The 15052-nt window shown below is 34.0% G+C and overlaps 1 long non-coding RNA gene across 2 annotated transcripts in view; it reads left to right on the top strand.

Annotated features, from left to right (window-relative positions):
• Nucleotides 1–9123, top strand: part of LOC123572384 (uncharacterized) — a 28632-nt gene extending 19509 nt beyond the window's left edge. Inside the window, exons 2-4 of one of the 2 annotated variants that reach the window (XR_006696925.2) lie at nucleotides 4918–5007; nucleotides 8249–8311; nucleotides 8836–9123. This is a non-coding gene — a long non-coding RNA (uncharacterized lncRNA). Of the gene's footprint in view, nucleotides 1–4917; nucleotides 5008–8248 lie in introns of both variants that reach the window. The other variant, XR_012428000.1, reaches the window with a different exon arrangement.
• Nucleotides 9124–15052: the final 5929 nt, after the last annotated feature.

Here is a 15052-nt window from a genome sequence, read left to right as displayed (position 1 = left end):
ATTCAAATTGTATACAATTGTTTCTTATATTCGCTTAGTAGTTGAAATATTTTCCAGTGCACCTTATTTTTTATTTTTTATTTAATTTAATTTTTTTTATTATACTTTAAGTTCTAGAGTACATGTGCACAACATGCAGGTTTGTTACATATGTATACATGTGCCAAGTTGGTGTGCTACACCCATTAGCTCGTCATTTACATCAAGTGTATCTCCTAATGCTATCCCTCCCCGCTGACCCCTCCCCACAATAGGCCCTCTTATGTGATGTTCCCCTTCCTGTGTGCAAGTGATCTCATTGTTCAATTCTCCCCTATCAGTGAGAATATGCAGTGTTTGGTTTTCTGTTCTTGCGATAGTTTGCTGAGAATGATGGTTTCCAGCTGCACCCACGTCCCTACAAAGAACACGAGCTCATCCTTTTATAAGGCTGCATAGTATTCCATGGTGTATATGTGCCACATTTTCTTTCTTTTTTTTTTTTTTTTTTTTGAGACGGAGTCTGGCTCTGTCACCCAGGCTGGAGTGCAGTGGCGCGATCTCAGCTCACTGCAAGCTCCACCTCCCGGGTTTATGCCATTCTCCTGCCTCAGCCTCCCGAGTAGCTGGGACTACAGGCGCCCGCCACCTCGCCCGGCTAGTTTTTTGTATTTTTTAGTAGAGACGGGGTTTCACCGTGTTAGCCAGGATGGTCTCGATCTCCTGACCTCGTGATCCGCCCGTCTCGGCCTCCCAAAGTGCTGGGATTACAGGCTTGAGCCACCGCGCCCGGCCATATGTGCCACATTTTCTTAATCCAGTCTGTCACTGATGGACATTTGGGTTGATTCCAAGTCTTTGCTATTGTGAATAGTGCTGCAATAAACATACATATGCATGTGTCTTTAGAGCAGCATGATTTATAATCCTTTGGGTATATACTCAGTAATGAGATGGCTGGGTCAAATGGTACTTCTAGTTCTAGATCCTTGAGGAATTGCCACACTGTTTTCCACAATGGTTGAACTAATTTACAGTCCCACCAACAATGTAAAAGTGTTCCTATTTCTCCATATCCTCTCAAGCACTTATTGTTTCCTGACTTTTTAATGATTGCCATTCTAACTGGTGTGAGATGGTATCTCATTGTGGTTTTGATTTGCATTTCTCTGATGGTGAGTGATGATGAGCGTTTTTTCATGTGTCTGTTGGCTGTATGAATGTCTTCTTTAGAGAAGTGTCTGTTCATATCCTTTGCCCACTTTTTGTTGGGGCTGTTTGCTTTTGTCTTGTAAATTTGTTAGAGTTCTTTGTAGGTTCTGGATATTAGCCCTTTGTCAGATGAGTAGATTGCAAAAATTTTCTCCCATTCTGTAGGTTGCCTGTTCACTCTGATGGTAGTTTCTTTTGCTATGCAGAAGCTTTTTAGTTTAATTAGATCCCATTTGTCAATTTTGGCTTTTGTTGTCATTGCTTTTGGTGTTTTAGACATGAAGTCCTTGCCCATGCCCATGTCCTCAATGGTATTACCTAGGTTTTCTTCTAGGGTTTTTATGGTTTTAGGTCTAACATTTAAGTCTCTAATCCATCTTGAATTAATTTTCGTATAAGGAGTAAGGAAAAGATCCAGTTTCAGCTTTCTACATATGACTAGCCAATTTTCCCATAACCTTTTATTAAATAGGGAATCCTTTCCCCATTTCTTGTTTTTGTCAGGTTTGTCAAAGATCAGATGGCTGTAGATGTGTGGTATTATTTCTGAGGGCTCTGTTCTGTTCCATTGGTCTATATCTCTGTTTTCATACCAGTACCATGCTGTTTTGGTTACTGTAGCCTTTTAGTAGAGTTCGAATATATAGCATCAGGTAGCATGATGCCTCCAGCTTTGTTCTTTTGGCTTAAGATTGTCTTGGCAATACGGGCTCTTTTTTTGGTTCCACATGAATTTTAAAGCAGTTTTTTTCCAATTCTGTGAAGAAAGTCATTGGTAGCTTAATAGGGATGGCACTGAATCTATAAATTACCTTGGGTAGTATGGTCATTTCACGATATTGATTCTTCCTATCCATGAGAATGGTATGTTATGTTCTTCCATTTGTTTATGTCCTCCTTTATTCCACTAAGCAGTGGCTTGTAGTTCTTCTTGAAGAGGTCCTTCACATCCCTTGTAAGCAGCACACAATTAAACAGGAAAATAAAGTATCCTGGTTGCCTAGCTGATGTCATAAGTTTAAACCATAATTATATTATTATTTTTTCACAATTTTTCCCCTCATTATGTTAGACGTTTCTAAGAATTGATTTCAATGAGCAATATTTGCAAGATTTCTCAGATAAATCACAATACTGGAATTAATTTCCCACAACTTTGTCACATATAACATATTAGACACATGTTTAGATTTTATTTGTTTCACTTGGTCCATATGTTACACTGAAGTTTGATGTATTTGTGGAGAATATAGAAAAAAAATTATACTCCTTATTTTAAGAAGCTTTATGGTAAAAATAAATGTATCATTATATCCACTTATCTTCTAATATGATAATTTTGTTTGGAATCCATTTGTTGTAATTAATTTTTAAGCTTTTATGATTCACATATTTTTCATCTTTCATTTGCAGGAGTGTGTAGGTGTAATATTACTGCAAGTTACATAGATCTCTGGGAAGACAATATTTTACAAAACTTCAGTCACTTAAAAACATACGAATCTATGGAGAGACTGTAAACAAAAAATGCTCTAAAAGGGTTTGAGCTATAAGTTTTTATATTAAGGATGTTTATATTTGACATTCACTTCAGAAAGAGGAGCCAGCATGCCAAAACTAGTTTTTCCTGAAATGGCTTTTACAACGATCACATCTGGTTCATCTAATTAGGTTTGCAACTGTCATACCTTCAGCATTCACATTTTATAGGAGTGCACTTATCAACATAGTCAGAACAGGGTATCTTTTATTTTTTTAAATGATAACAATATATAATCCTTAGTATTTTACTTTGGTTGTTGTTCTATTTGCTTTACTTTATGTTTTACATTTTTCTAAACACTAACATTTTTCTTCTTATTTATTTGGATGTAGAATCTCTGGCTAGAGTTTCTTATTTCTTGATTGTAATTCTAATTTCAATGTTCATATACCCTGTGAGTGTGATTTGTCTCAGCATGGAATATCATGCTTATTTCAAAGAAGACTCCCTTCATATTTCTTGCAAGACTTGCAGTGTTTCCAAGAATCTGCTCAGCAGGGAATAGCACTTTATAGAGGCCCTATGTTTTGCTGCTTCATCTGACAATTTCTGTGTTTACACAGAGTGGCATGCAGATGGCGAATATAAATATTCCATGAACTTGGGCTGAGTTTTCTAGTCTTTTCTTGTTTTATAAGTAAAAACTCAAATGACATTGAAATACCTCTAAAATATTAGATAAACTGGAGATTAGTTTATCTCCAGTTGATGCAGGCACAAAAATTGTTTAAACATAAAACAAATTAGAAAATTCCAGTGAAGACATCATAGTATAAAAGCATCCATTGGTGATAATTGATTTTTTTTAATATAAACTCAACTAATGTTTCAAAATAAAAAAAGTTAAGGTATACAAGAGTCAGTGAGAATGCCAAAAGAAATTATTTAAAGAGTCATAAACAGACATTACTTTATAAAGACAGATGTTACTGTTTTATAAATACTCTCATGATTGGTATCATAGTCAAAGTCTCTAGAATCTTAATATGGTGCTGTTCCACTATTTCTGGGCTGATTACTTGAATAAGATACTTGAAACCTTTATTCTTAAAAATGCCTCATTCTAAACAGATCTTTTGTAGACATATATTTGTCTATATGAGCCCAATCTTTTCACCAGCATAATGATTATAATTGTTTTAAAGTGTTCATGAGTTTTAGCTATAATTAAATTAGATGATACAAATATAAGTGCACTGAAGTGAATAAACATAATTAGATGGATGGATAGATGATAGATAGAAAGATGTTATTGCTGTTGTTATTACTATGGCCTTCTAAAGGTTTATTCTTCAAACTTTTCAAGTTACTGGTGCTGGGAATAAGTAAAAAATGGCTACTCAATAAAACTTTCAACCAAACACAGTATAAGTAGTGTACATCTAGCAGATTACCCACAGTCTTCCTCTCTCCCTTTTTGAAGGAGACCTGTCCTTTCTCTTAATCTGTAATACATGACACTTACTGGCAACACCTCAGGGCACAGTTCAATAGTTGAGGTAGAGACACTTGCTTAATCAAAAACTCCTCTCCTGGAATTGAAATTTAAAAAGCAAATGAGGGAGAGAAAGAGAGAGATAGGATTCTGTTTCCCAGAGGTATTTAGATGCCATGCTTCTCACCATGTGGGCCTATTAGTTCAAAGGAAGCCTTTTAGCAAAGACAGATAATGAAACAACAGAAGAGGTGGACAAAGAGATTCAGAGAGACTTATATCTGTGTATGTGTTCCCAGAACCTATTCACTCACAATGCCCCACCTCACTTCCCTTGTCTTCCATGACACATTCTTGAATCTTTGATTACAAGTTGCATTCTGTTTTTAAGGTAGGTAAAATTAATTTTTCAACTTATAACCAAGAATCCTAATGTAGAAAATAAATAGTAACAACTGGTTCCCTCTATGTTTGTTAGGGCTCCAGCAATAACATACCACACCCTGGGTGGCCTAAGTAACAGAAATTTATTGCATTTTCTACACTAACCAGACTGCTACATCAAGGTCAAAGTCTTGACTGCTTGAATGGAAAAGAATGGCAAACAAAATCTCTGGATGGGGTTGTCTGAAATCAGTATCCTTTACAATCTTGAAATCTCGGTCCTCCTGAGATCTATAGGTCTGCAAAAGAAGCCCCCTCCTTCTTTTTTCCTGTTAAAAGCTACTTCCCCTTCTTGCTTATACAGGTTGCAGAAGCTTCTGCTATGCAATGCGTACACCTCTCCGGATCTATTTTCACCATCCTCCCCTGCCACCAGAACAATAATTAACATCAGGTAACAACATACGTAGGAATTTTGGAGTTATTAGAAAATAGCATTTCAGAAGCAAGATAGAGTGACATCCAACTGTAATATTTCTCAAACCTTAGAAACATAGGTTTAAATGTGATAATACAAGGATTTATCATCAGGGCCTGATGGTAATCTCCTGAATAACAAGTAATGACCTCTTGCCCAGTTGTCAAACCTGAGTCAGTTATTAGAACTACATCAAAGGGAGGGTAGGACCTTCTAACACCATGGGAATTATTTGAAGTAAATATTTTAATGGTCATTCATCAAAGAGACTTATGGCTATTTACTCTGGTACCTGTAATGTAATAAAAGGTAAACACCTAACCATTTTCAGAATATTTGGCACAGAATCTGAGATGTCATTGATATCCAGGCACATATTACCATAGACTTTCTTTTATAGTGAAGACATACAAGATCAAGTAATAAATGGAATCCTGCTTTATATCTGGCTTACAAGTGAGTCTGTTAGTCTGCTCACACCATTTTTCTAGTTCTTAAATAGATAACTGGAATGGATATATTTGTTAGTTGACAGAGACCACACATTTCTTAGTTCCTTGGTCCATAAGGTAAGAGTTATCACAGCATAGAAAGCCAAGTGGAAACTTCTAAGACACTCTTCCTATCCCAATCTCTACATGCATACATATAGCCTGCAGAAAATTAGTAAATAAAATACAACGTCACCTCCCTGGTAGAAGAGCATAGATTAATACCACCTTTAAAAACCTGAAAGAACCAGGAGTAGTTACACCTATCTCATCCAAATTTATTTAATAGTCTTGTACCTGCAAAAACTAGGTATAAGGATTACAGTAGGTTAATTCAGATAATTAGCAGCCCAAATTTAGTTATGGTGTCAGAGATGAGAAGATTTACTCATAGATGATTAACACAGCCTCCAATATAATGCTGGTACCTTTGAACTGCCAAATGAACTTTTCCAATCCTAATCAAAAAGAAGGACCAGAAACAATTTGCATGCATATGATAAGAGCAAAAATAAATGTTTTCTGCCTTCCCCTAGGGCTATATGAACTCTCTTGACTGCTATAATAATATAGTCCTAAGGAATTTGAACCAGCTGAACATTATATATAACATAATTTTTGTATACTGAACTATCAAGTATACTTATACTTGGAGTTCCAGAAGAATAATAGAAAGAGAGCAGGCCAAAAGAAATATTAGAATAATACGGTCTAAGAATTTTACAAATTAATAATGCCACCAAAGCACAGATCCATGAATCCCAGAAAAGAAATATTCAGAAATAAAAGACACTAAACTATTGATACGTACACTAACAGGGATTATATTTTATAAGAAAAAAACTAGTGTCAAAAACCACTAAGCTATTCCATATAACTTTTGTATATATGACTTTTGTGAAATACAAAAAATGTAGTTTTTGAGATTAGATCAGTTAATTTTTGGATTAAGGATGAGGAAACAGGTTAACTACAAAGGAGCAACACAAGATCATATTTTCAGGTAATTAAACTGTTATGTATCATGATTTTGGTGGTAGATATATGAGTACATTTGTCAAAATTGGTACAATTATACATCACAAATAAGGAATTTTATTGTTTCCAAATTTAAAACAATAAATTTTAAAATTATAGTGTCCATTGCTTTGCATTCTATTTCTGTTTCTAAAGTATGTGTGTACATATATTACATATATATGTATATTTCTTCTTTACTCAGTCCATGTCTTTGATTCATTCAAAATTTATATTTTTAGTAATGAAGAGTTAATGATGAATTTATTAAAGAGGTGCGGAAATATAGAAACATTTAAAATATCTTTAGAAATTTAGTGAAAGTGTTGATAGTAGCAAATGCTTTAGCATCCAGTTGCTAATGTCATGTACCCTTTTTTAAAAAACAATGTTTATAAAGTGACAGGTAAAAGGAAGAGTTCTCATGTTCATGGATGTTCACCATTTTGAAATAGTTTTCTACGTTTCAGGACATTCCTATGTTATGTATTTATTTTCCTCCATAGAGAAATCAAAATACTCCAGTTGTTGACCATTCTTTTATCTGAGATATGTGAATATTATCTAGGCTCTAATCTCATTAAACACATCTATGAAGCAGTAAAAACTGGAAGTTAAGTAGACAAAATTTGGACAAATCTTTCAGGTTTTTTATGGCAGAGTATTGGAAATGAAAATGATACAAAATCCACAATAGTTATAAGGTTGATACTTTTTATAAAATTATGTTCTACAGTTTAATATTACTTTAAGAAATTAAAATTATAGATTATAAAATTAAAACATGAAAAGAATCAGTCTTCGAGATGGTAGAATGTTTTAAGAAAAATTACCTCTTGGTTCAGCTCTTTTGCCATTTTAATGACCTCACTACATATTTACACTAAAGTAATATTGTTTAATACACTGTTTCCCTATATAAGACTCTGTTGAAATATCAGATAACAGAGTTTAGAGTCAGATTGCTGTTTAATAGATCATCAGGAAATCAAAAGCATTGTTTAAATAATATATATAGATTTTATTTGTGTTATATATGTAAGTTTAAAAAGCCAAAATATAATTTATTTATGGTAGTAATCTTTACCCCTTTCTCTCTTTCCTTCTTTCAACTCTGTTTCTGAAAGTTTATCTATATGTCACTGTCAGAGAAATAATTCCTGAAAATATCTCTAGAGATTAAGTAAAATAATTATTCATTAGAAAATTGTTTTGTTTCATTTTTCAATGACTGGCATGGAAATTGGAGATCATAACACAACCCATTATGTATGGATGGCAAAGATAATAAAATAGAATATTTAGTGGAGTTCCCTAAAATTGTGAGGTATATTTACTTGAAAGAGATATGTGTTTAAATACAAAAAATAATCTAACATCATAAATGGAGAAATTGTGCTGCCACAACTGAACAGATATATTTTTCTTCCACTTTTTAGGTAAAATTCCCATGGGGAATAAAGTAGAAGGGATTTGATTTCTAGATCAGATTCCTCTGTTCAGTAGTTTTGGTGATTTACCCTAATGTGATCTTCCCACTTAGTAGAGAATCTGGAGATGAGACAATAGGGAAGCAGCAAAGGAATTTAAAGCAGCATGGCTATCAGTAGGGAGTGTTTCTATCTCCCTGGGAGCAGTCGCAATTATTTGAAATGCTATTGAGCAAATGCTGTGATTTGCTCTAATTCTTGTCTTCCCCACCACTACAGATCCCTCCTCCTTTTGGTTGAAAAACTAACAACAACAACGAAAAGAGTACCTTTTTTTAAAAAGTGAGTATTTTTTCAGCTTTAGAGGGTATATTTACCCATGAAAGCTTCTTTTGGCCTAACATGCATTTATGGTGATGTGTTATTAAAAAAGGGAAGTGTTGCCTCTTCCAGTTGTTAAAATCCCTTTTTCTATCTCGATAGTCTAGGAATTTAGATTTACAGAGTGCCAATAGAAGCCCAGGTTTCTATCATAGACAACTATCTTAACCGCACTAATCAAATTCAAGAATGGTGCTAAATACTACAAAGCTTCCATATGTAACCATTCAATCTGAATTCTAACAGTAAGTATACAAACATAAATATTTGATAATTTGAATTGTATTATATATGCTGGCAATATTTACACAGAGATCCAGGATGTGCACCAAGAAAATCTGAGCAATTTAGATGTCCCATTTCTTCTCAATTCCTATAGGAGGTAAAAGGGAATGGGGTAGCTTGAATTGTTTTCTTGCTACTTAGGTTAGACAAAGAAGGCTCTCTTTAGTGACAAATTTCTTTCTTAATCTCTTTGAAACCAGTCTTTTGGAAGACTAGAAAAATATGCTATGAAAAATATTAATAACAACAAACTCATCAAAACAATCTTGAAAACACCAAGGGAACACAGAAGCTCAAACTTACCGACTTTGAAAAGGTGAGCATGTATGACACAGTTCTATCAATTTTTATTTTATAACAATATTGTCACCTTATTGACTTCAGTTATCTGATATGTAAGTTCTTAAAAAAGGTATTAATATTACTTTTTAATATAGAAGGCGCTGGAGTTCTTCACTGGTACAAATTAAACTTTAAAATAAAAGTCAATAAATACACAATAACTGGTTTGTACTTTCAAACTTTGAGACTTTAGTATAATTGAAAATGTGATTACTGCTGATAAATACCTGCAAAAATCCCAATTCAAAGGCAACAAGTTCTTTTGCTAAAACATAGAGTTTGAAGGATCAACTTACAGGAAATATTAAACAGAGGGATGTTTCTTTGATTTCCAAACAACTCATTTATACTAGATGTGTTTCTTACATCATTTAATGGCACAAGTGTACTTCTGCATTGTTTGCAATAGCTACCTGATTTATCACTTCATTGAAGTTTTATTAAAAGGTTCAGTTTGATGTATTTTATCTTTCTACACTCACATAAAAAGGACTTAGAAGTTCAAAATAATTCAGCACTGCGGAAAATAATAAGAGAAAATTGCACTGGATTTGGAGGTCTTTCTAGAGATTAAAAAATAAATAAATAAATAAATAATAGCCAGTTAGCAAATGTCAACTGAAAATAAAATGCTAAAGCAGAAACTAACCAATAAATGTTTCTGCAGTTGTTTGACAAGTGCATAAAAATGACAAGAAATACTATAGAATCTGTACAATGACAATGAAAATTATTTGGAACATTTGTGTGTAATATACATGTACATGTATTCATCTTTAAAATGTTGAAACATAACACAATTTTTTTTGATATATACATCCTCAAATATGCTAACCCTCTAATTATTGAGGATTTTCAGGTTACATTAACAGCAAAATTTATCACTTTAAAATATTGTCTCTTAGGCGCTGTTAAAATATAGCAGTATAGTATGTTGTAATGGAATTAGAAGACCTCATTGAAACATTTTTCTTCTATATCCTAGTGTGTATATTTTTTTCTAGAGAGAAACTGAAGATCATGGTTCCTGTTTTTTGTTTTGTTTTGTTTTGTTTTGTTTTTAATATCCAGTAGTACAGAGAACACGGGTGATAATTTGACATCTCAATGATGAGTCTATAAAGAGGCTGCAGAGAAAAACAAAACAGGAAAGTCATCACAATTTTGTCATTAAAGATAAATAGAATAAATTGCATATTATTTCAATAAGATATAAGGAGAAATCTTACAAGTTTTAGTTCATTGTAAAGATGATAATATAAGAATTAAGGTTCTTCATCAGAAACAGGTCAGCAGCTGTGGGATGGGGGATTAAATAAGAGCTTTGTCTTGTAGATTATATGTCCAGGTTACCTTTCAGACTTTTCTACAGCAAAAAACTGGAAGAAGACAGAAACATGTTTAAAGTTTATGAAACACATCTGGAGAATTAAGATCTCCCCTTCACTTTCTCTCTTTCCTTCTCTATTTCTGTCACATGCTCTGTTTTTATTCATTATTATTATACTTTAAGTTCTGGGATACATGTGCAGAATGTGCAGCTTTGTTACATAGATATAAATGTACCATGGTCATTTGTTGTACCCATAAACCCATCATGTAGGTTTTAAGCACAGCATGCGTTAGGTATTTGTTCTAATGCTCTTTCTCCCCTTGCACCCCACCCCCTGATAGGCCCCGATGTGTGATGTTCCTCTCCCTGTGTCCATGTGTTCTCATTGTTCAGAATAAAATATCTAAAAATACAACTTACAAGGGACATAAAGGACTTCTTCAAGGAGAACTACAGACCACTGCTCAAGGAAATAAGAGAGGACACAAATAGAAAAACGTTCCATGCTCATGGATAGGAATAATTAATATCATGAAAATGGCCATACTGGCCCAAGTAACTTATAGATTCACTGCTATTCCCATCAAACTACCATTGACTTTCCTCACAGAATTAGAATAAACTACTTTACATTTCATATGGATCTAAAATGAGCCCATACAGCAAAGACAATCCTAAGCAAAAAGAACAAAGCTGGAGGCATTACACTACCTGATTTCAAACTAAACAAGCCTACAGTAACCAAAACAGCATGGTACTAGTACCAAAACAGATATATAGGCCAATGGAACAGAATAGAGGTCTCAGAAATAACACCACACATCTACAACCATCTGATCTTTGACAAACCTGATAAAAATCAAGCACTGTAGAAAACATTCCCTACTCAATAAATGGTGTTGCAAAAACAGGCTAGTCATATGCAGAAAACTGAAACTTGACCCCTTCCTTAACACCTTATACAAAAATTAACTCAAGATGGATTAAAGACTTGAATTAAGACCTAAAACCATAAAAACCCTAGAAGAAAACCTAGGTGATATCATTCAGGACATAAGCATGAGCAAAGGCTTCATGACTTAAACAGCAAAAGCAATGGCAACAAAAGCCAAAATTGACAAATGGGATCTAATTAAACTAAGAGCTTCTGCACAGCAAAATAAACTACCATCAGAGTAAACAGGCAACCTAGAGAATAGAAGAAAATTTTTGCAATCTATCCCTCTGACAAAGGTCTAATATCCAGAATCTACAAGGAACTTAAACAAATTTACAATAAAAATCAACCCCATTGAAAAGTGGGTGAAGGATATGAACAGACACTTCTTAAAATATTTCTGCTTTTCAAGAGGTTACAGTTTCTCAAAGGTGATAAAGTCATGATCTACTTATGATTATTTTTAATGCAAAGATGTTTATGTGGGTACCGAATTCAAAGGAAGCATATAACTCTCACAGAATGAGGAAGTGGGCTAGAGAGTAGGTAGCCAGTGAAAGGTCTTTAATTTTATGTTCTGATTAGGAATTTAATATAGAAACTCCATATAAACGTTTAAACATTCCAGAAATGTATAAAGAAAGAAGTCTTATATAATCATATGAATCAGATATACAATGAAATATTTGTAATGGCTGCTTACTCTATCCATATCTATATGTTTACTTATCTATCTATAATTCCACCCATATATCTTTGTACTCCCTTATGTATTTTTCTATAAAAACATCAAGTAGAAATCACTGTTTATATATTTACACACTGTGTTCACCTCACAATATTATTGTGAATATTTATTTATCATGTAATATACCTTAAAGCATAATTTTCATGACAGCATGTTCAATCTTATTTATGTAATTTATAAATTTTTTCATGTTGAATATTAAATTATATATCTATATTATGATTAAGTTCCTTTTAACAACTTTCTTGCCTATAACTCTAATTACCAATGAAAAATAAATTACCAGAAATAGAATTGTTCTTGAAATGCCTTGCCTAATCATACTATTGAAACTTGAAACTACTTTCTTCCCCTATCTGCAGTATATGTATATACCAAAGAATAATTTTTAAAAAAATCATATGCAGTACTACACATCTCATTAACCATGGCCTTTTCACATTTATATCTCTGTTGCTCAGCAGAGTGCCTTGAACACAGCAAAAGTTTAACAAATGTTTGTTTTATTAGGTGGTTTCTTTAAACCTCCTGGAGATGGTATAGCTAAAGTGGTATTTATTCGAATAATATTATTGAAAATTCTTCCATTTAACAATATTGTTATAAATTGGTTACAAAAATTGACTGATTTTTATTTATCAATAAGTCATTCTGCTTATTTCTTGAGGAATGTAAAACTTAATATTATGCTAACTCATAATTGAGTTATGATTGAGCTGATTTTGACAGCTGTCTAAAATGGTACAGTTTAATTTCACTGACTACATGACATTGGGATGTTCATGAGAATACATGCTTTTGAAGCTGCTTGAAAAAAAATATATATATATACACACATATACATACATGTCTATATTAGAGGTGTAAAATCTGGTTAATTATGTGTGTGTATAAATATATGCACTTAGAAATATACATGTAATGCATTTTTTCAAGACATTTCACAGTTTAAAGATCTGATTTACTGTCTTCTCATAAAAGAATGAGAAGAACTCCCTAAGAGAGTGACAGGCCTCTTGCCTGAGAAAGAGTAGTCAGAGGTGAGTTGTAGTTGCTTTTTATAGGAAATACCCTCTGTGTTCAGTATTATTCATTTTATTTACATAGTTGAACCATGTACACTTTAAAATTAGAGTTTCCTAAACTATATAATGTTAAAACAACTAGTGTTGCAGTTTAAATTTATTTTCTTTTTAAAGCAAAATCAAGAAGATTGCTTGTTGTTGTTGTTGTTGTTGTTGTTGTTGTTTTCAGATTCTTGCTCTGTTGCCAGGCTGGAGTGCAGTGGCACAATCTCAGCTCACTGGTTCTCTGCCTCTCAGGTTCAAGAGATTCTCTTGCCTCAGCCTCCTGAGTAACTGGGACTACAGGTGTGCACCACCATGCTCAGCTAATTTTTGTATTTTCAGTAGAGATGGGGTTTCATCATTTGGCCAAAATGCTCTCCATCTCTTGACCTTGTGATCTGCCTACCTCGGCCTCCCAAAGTGCTGGGATTACATGCGTGAGCCACGGGCCTCTTGATTGGTTCTTTTATTGTATCTGAGTCACAGAGATTTGTTCTCTAAATTAAAAAAAATCTTTTGACTTGATGCTTTAATGTGCATTCTCTGTAGTTTATATTCCTATCTTCCTTATTTCATGTTATTTCAGTAATATCCAAAGCCAGTAGGACATTATTCAATTAAAGTACATTTGAGCACTAGTAAAAATAGTTATTATAATTATTGTCTCTAATACTGTAATATAATATTTATAGTTTTATCTTTAATATCACTAAATCCTCACTTTGTCATGCATCCCTCACCTATGATTAAAAGATGTCAGTTGTGTTAACTCAGTATAAGATACTTTAGTTTTGTGAAGCTGAGGATAATACAAATTTGAGATTATTTCCCTTTCTTTGGTGATGAAATGGAATATTTCAAGTGTGTTTTTGCTGGTGTTTTGACAGGACTTCTGGATTAGTGAGGCGAAGGATTGGACCATTTTGTATCTCAAAATAGAATAATCACACCAGACCAAGTTGTCAAAAACAACTGTTTCAGAAATCCAGAAACTGGCCAGATATTGGCCTGGTGCAGTGGCTCAGGCCTGTAATCCCAGCACTTTGGGAGGCCGAGGGGGGCGGATCACTTGAGGTTAGTAGTTCGAGACCTGCCTGGACAAAATGCTGAAACCCTATCTCTACTAAAAATACAAAAATTAGGCTGGCATGGTGGTGGGCGAGTGTAATACCAGCTGGTCAGGAAGGCTGAGGCAGCAGAATCGCTTGCACCTGGGAGGTGGAGGCTACACTGAGCAGAGATCATGCCACTGCACTCCAGCCTAGGCGACAGAACGAGACTCCATCTCAAAAAAAAAAAAAAAAAAAGAAAGAAAGAAAAAAAGAAAGGAAAAGAGCTCTGGAAATTGACTAAAGAACATAACAAACTAAAAAGCATTTATTCAAGAATAACTATTGTACCTTGGGTAAGAACAATAGGAGTCATAACATTCTTAGCAGGACCTTTCCTTACTCCCCTATACCTCACTGCGTGTTTAGAATTCCTGTCAGGGAAGGACAAGCTATGAAAACCGGCATCTCTCTGCTGAAGTGTGCTTGCTCGATTTGTAGTGAAGAATGAAAATAATCTCATGACTGAGTAACTGTCTGAAAATGTAACAATATCAGTGGCAAACGAAAGGGGAAAGGGCCATCACAGTAATTATCCTATTGCAGTACTGGTTGGGGAAAGTAACAACCAGGCAGACTGCCCAGAAGCTTAACGGGGAAATCTGGGAAGTGAAACAGTAAAAAGGAGCCTCTACAAGATGCTATATATCGCTGGCAGTCTGGAATGCTGCATGAACAAATAAGGCCACATAGGAGAGATTACGGAGTGGTCTTGAAATCTAAACTTCCACAGCTAAACTTGAAGCCGTGCACATACACAGTGGAGATGGAGAGGGCCTGAAGGAAAGTAGAAATCCAATTAGATACGTAAACTTCCTAATTTTTTATTGTAGTTCCATCCTAAACTAGATTTATCAGCAGAGAATGGGAACTTTACTTGT

The sequence above is a fragment of the Macaca fascicularis genome, chromosome 1, assembly GCF_037993035.2.
Source record: "Macaca fascicularis isolate 582-1 chromosome 1, T2T-MFA8v1.1".
Classification (NCBI taxonomy): domain Eukaryota; kingdom Metazoa; phylum Chordata; class Mammalia; order Primates; family Cercopithecidae; genus Macaca; species Macaca fascicularis.
This window is presented reverse-complemented; position numbering and strand designations above follow the sequence as displayed.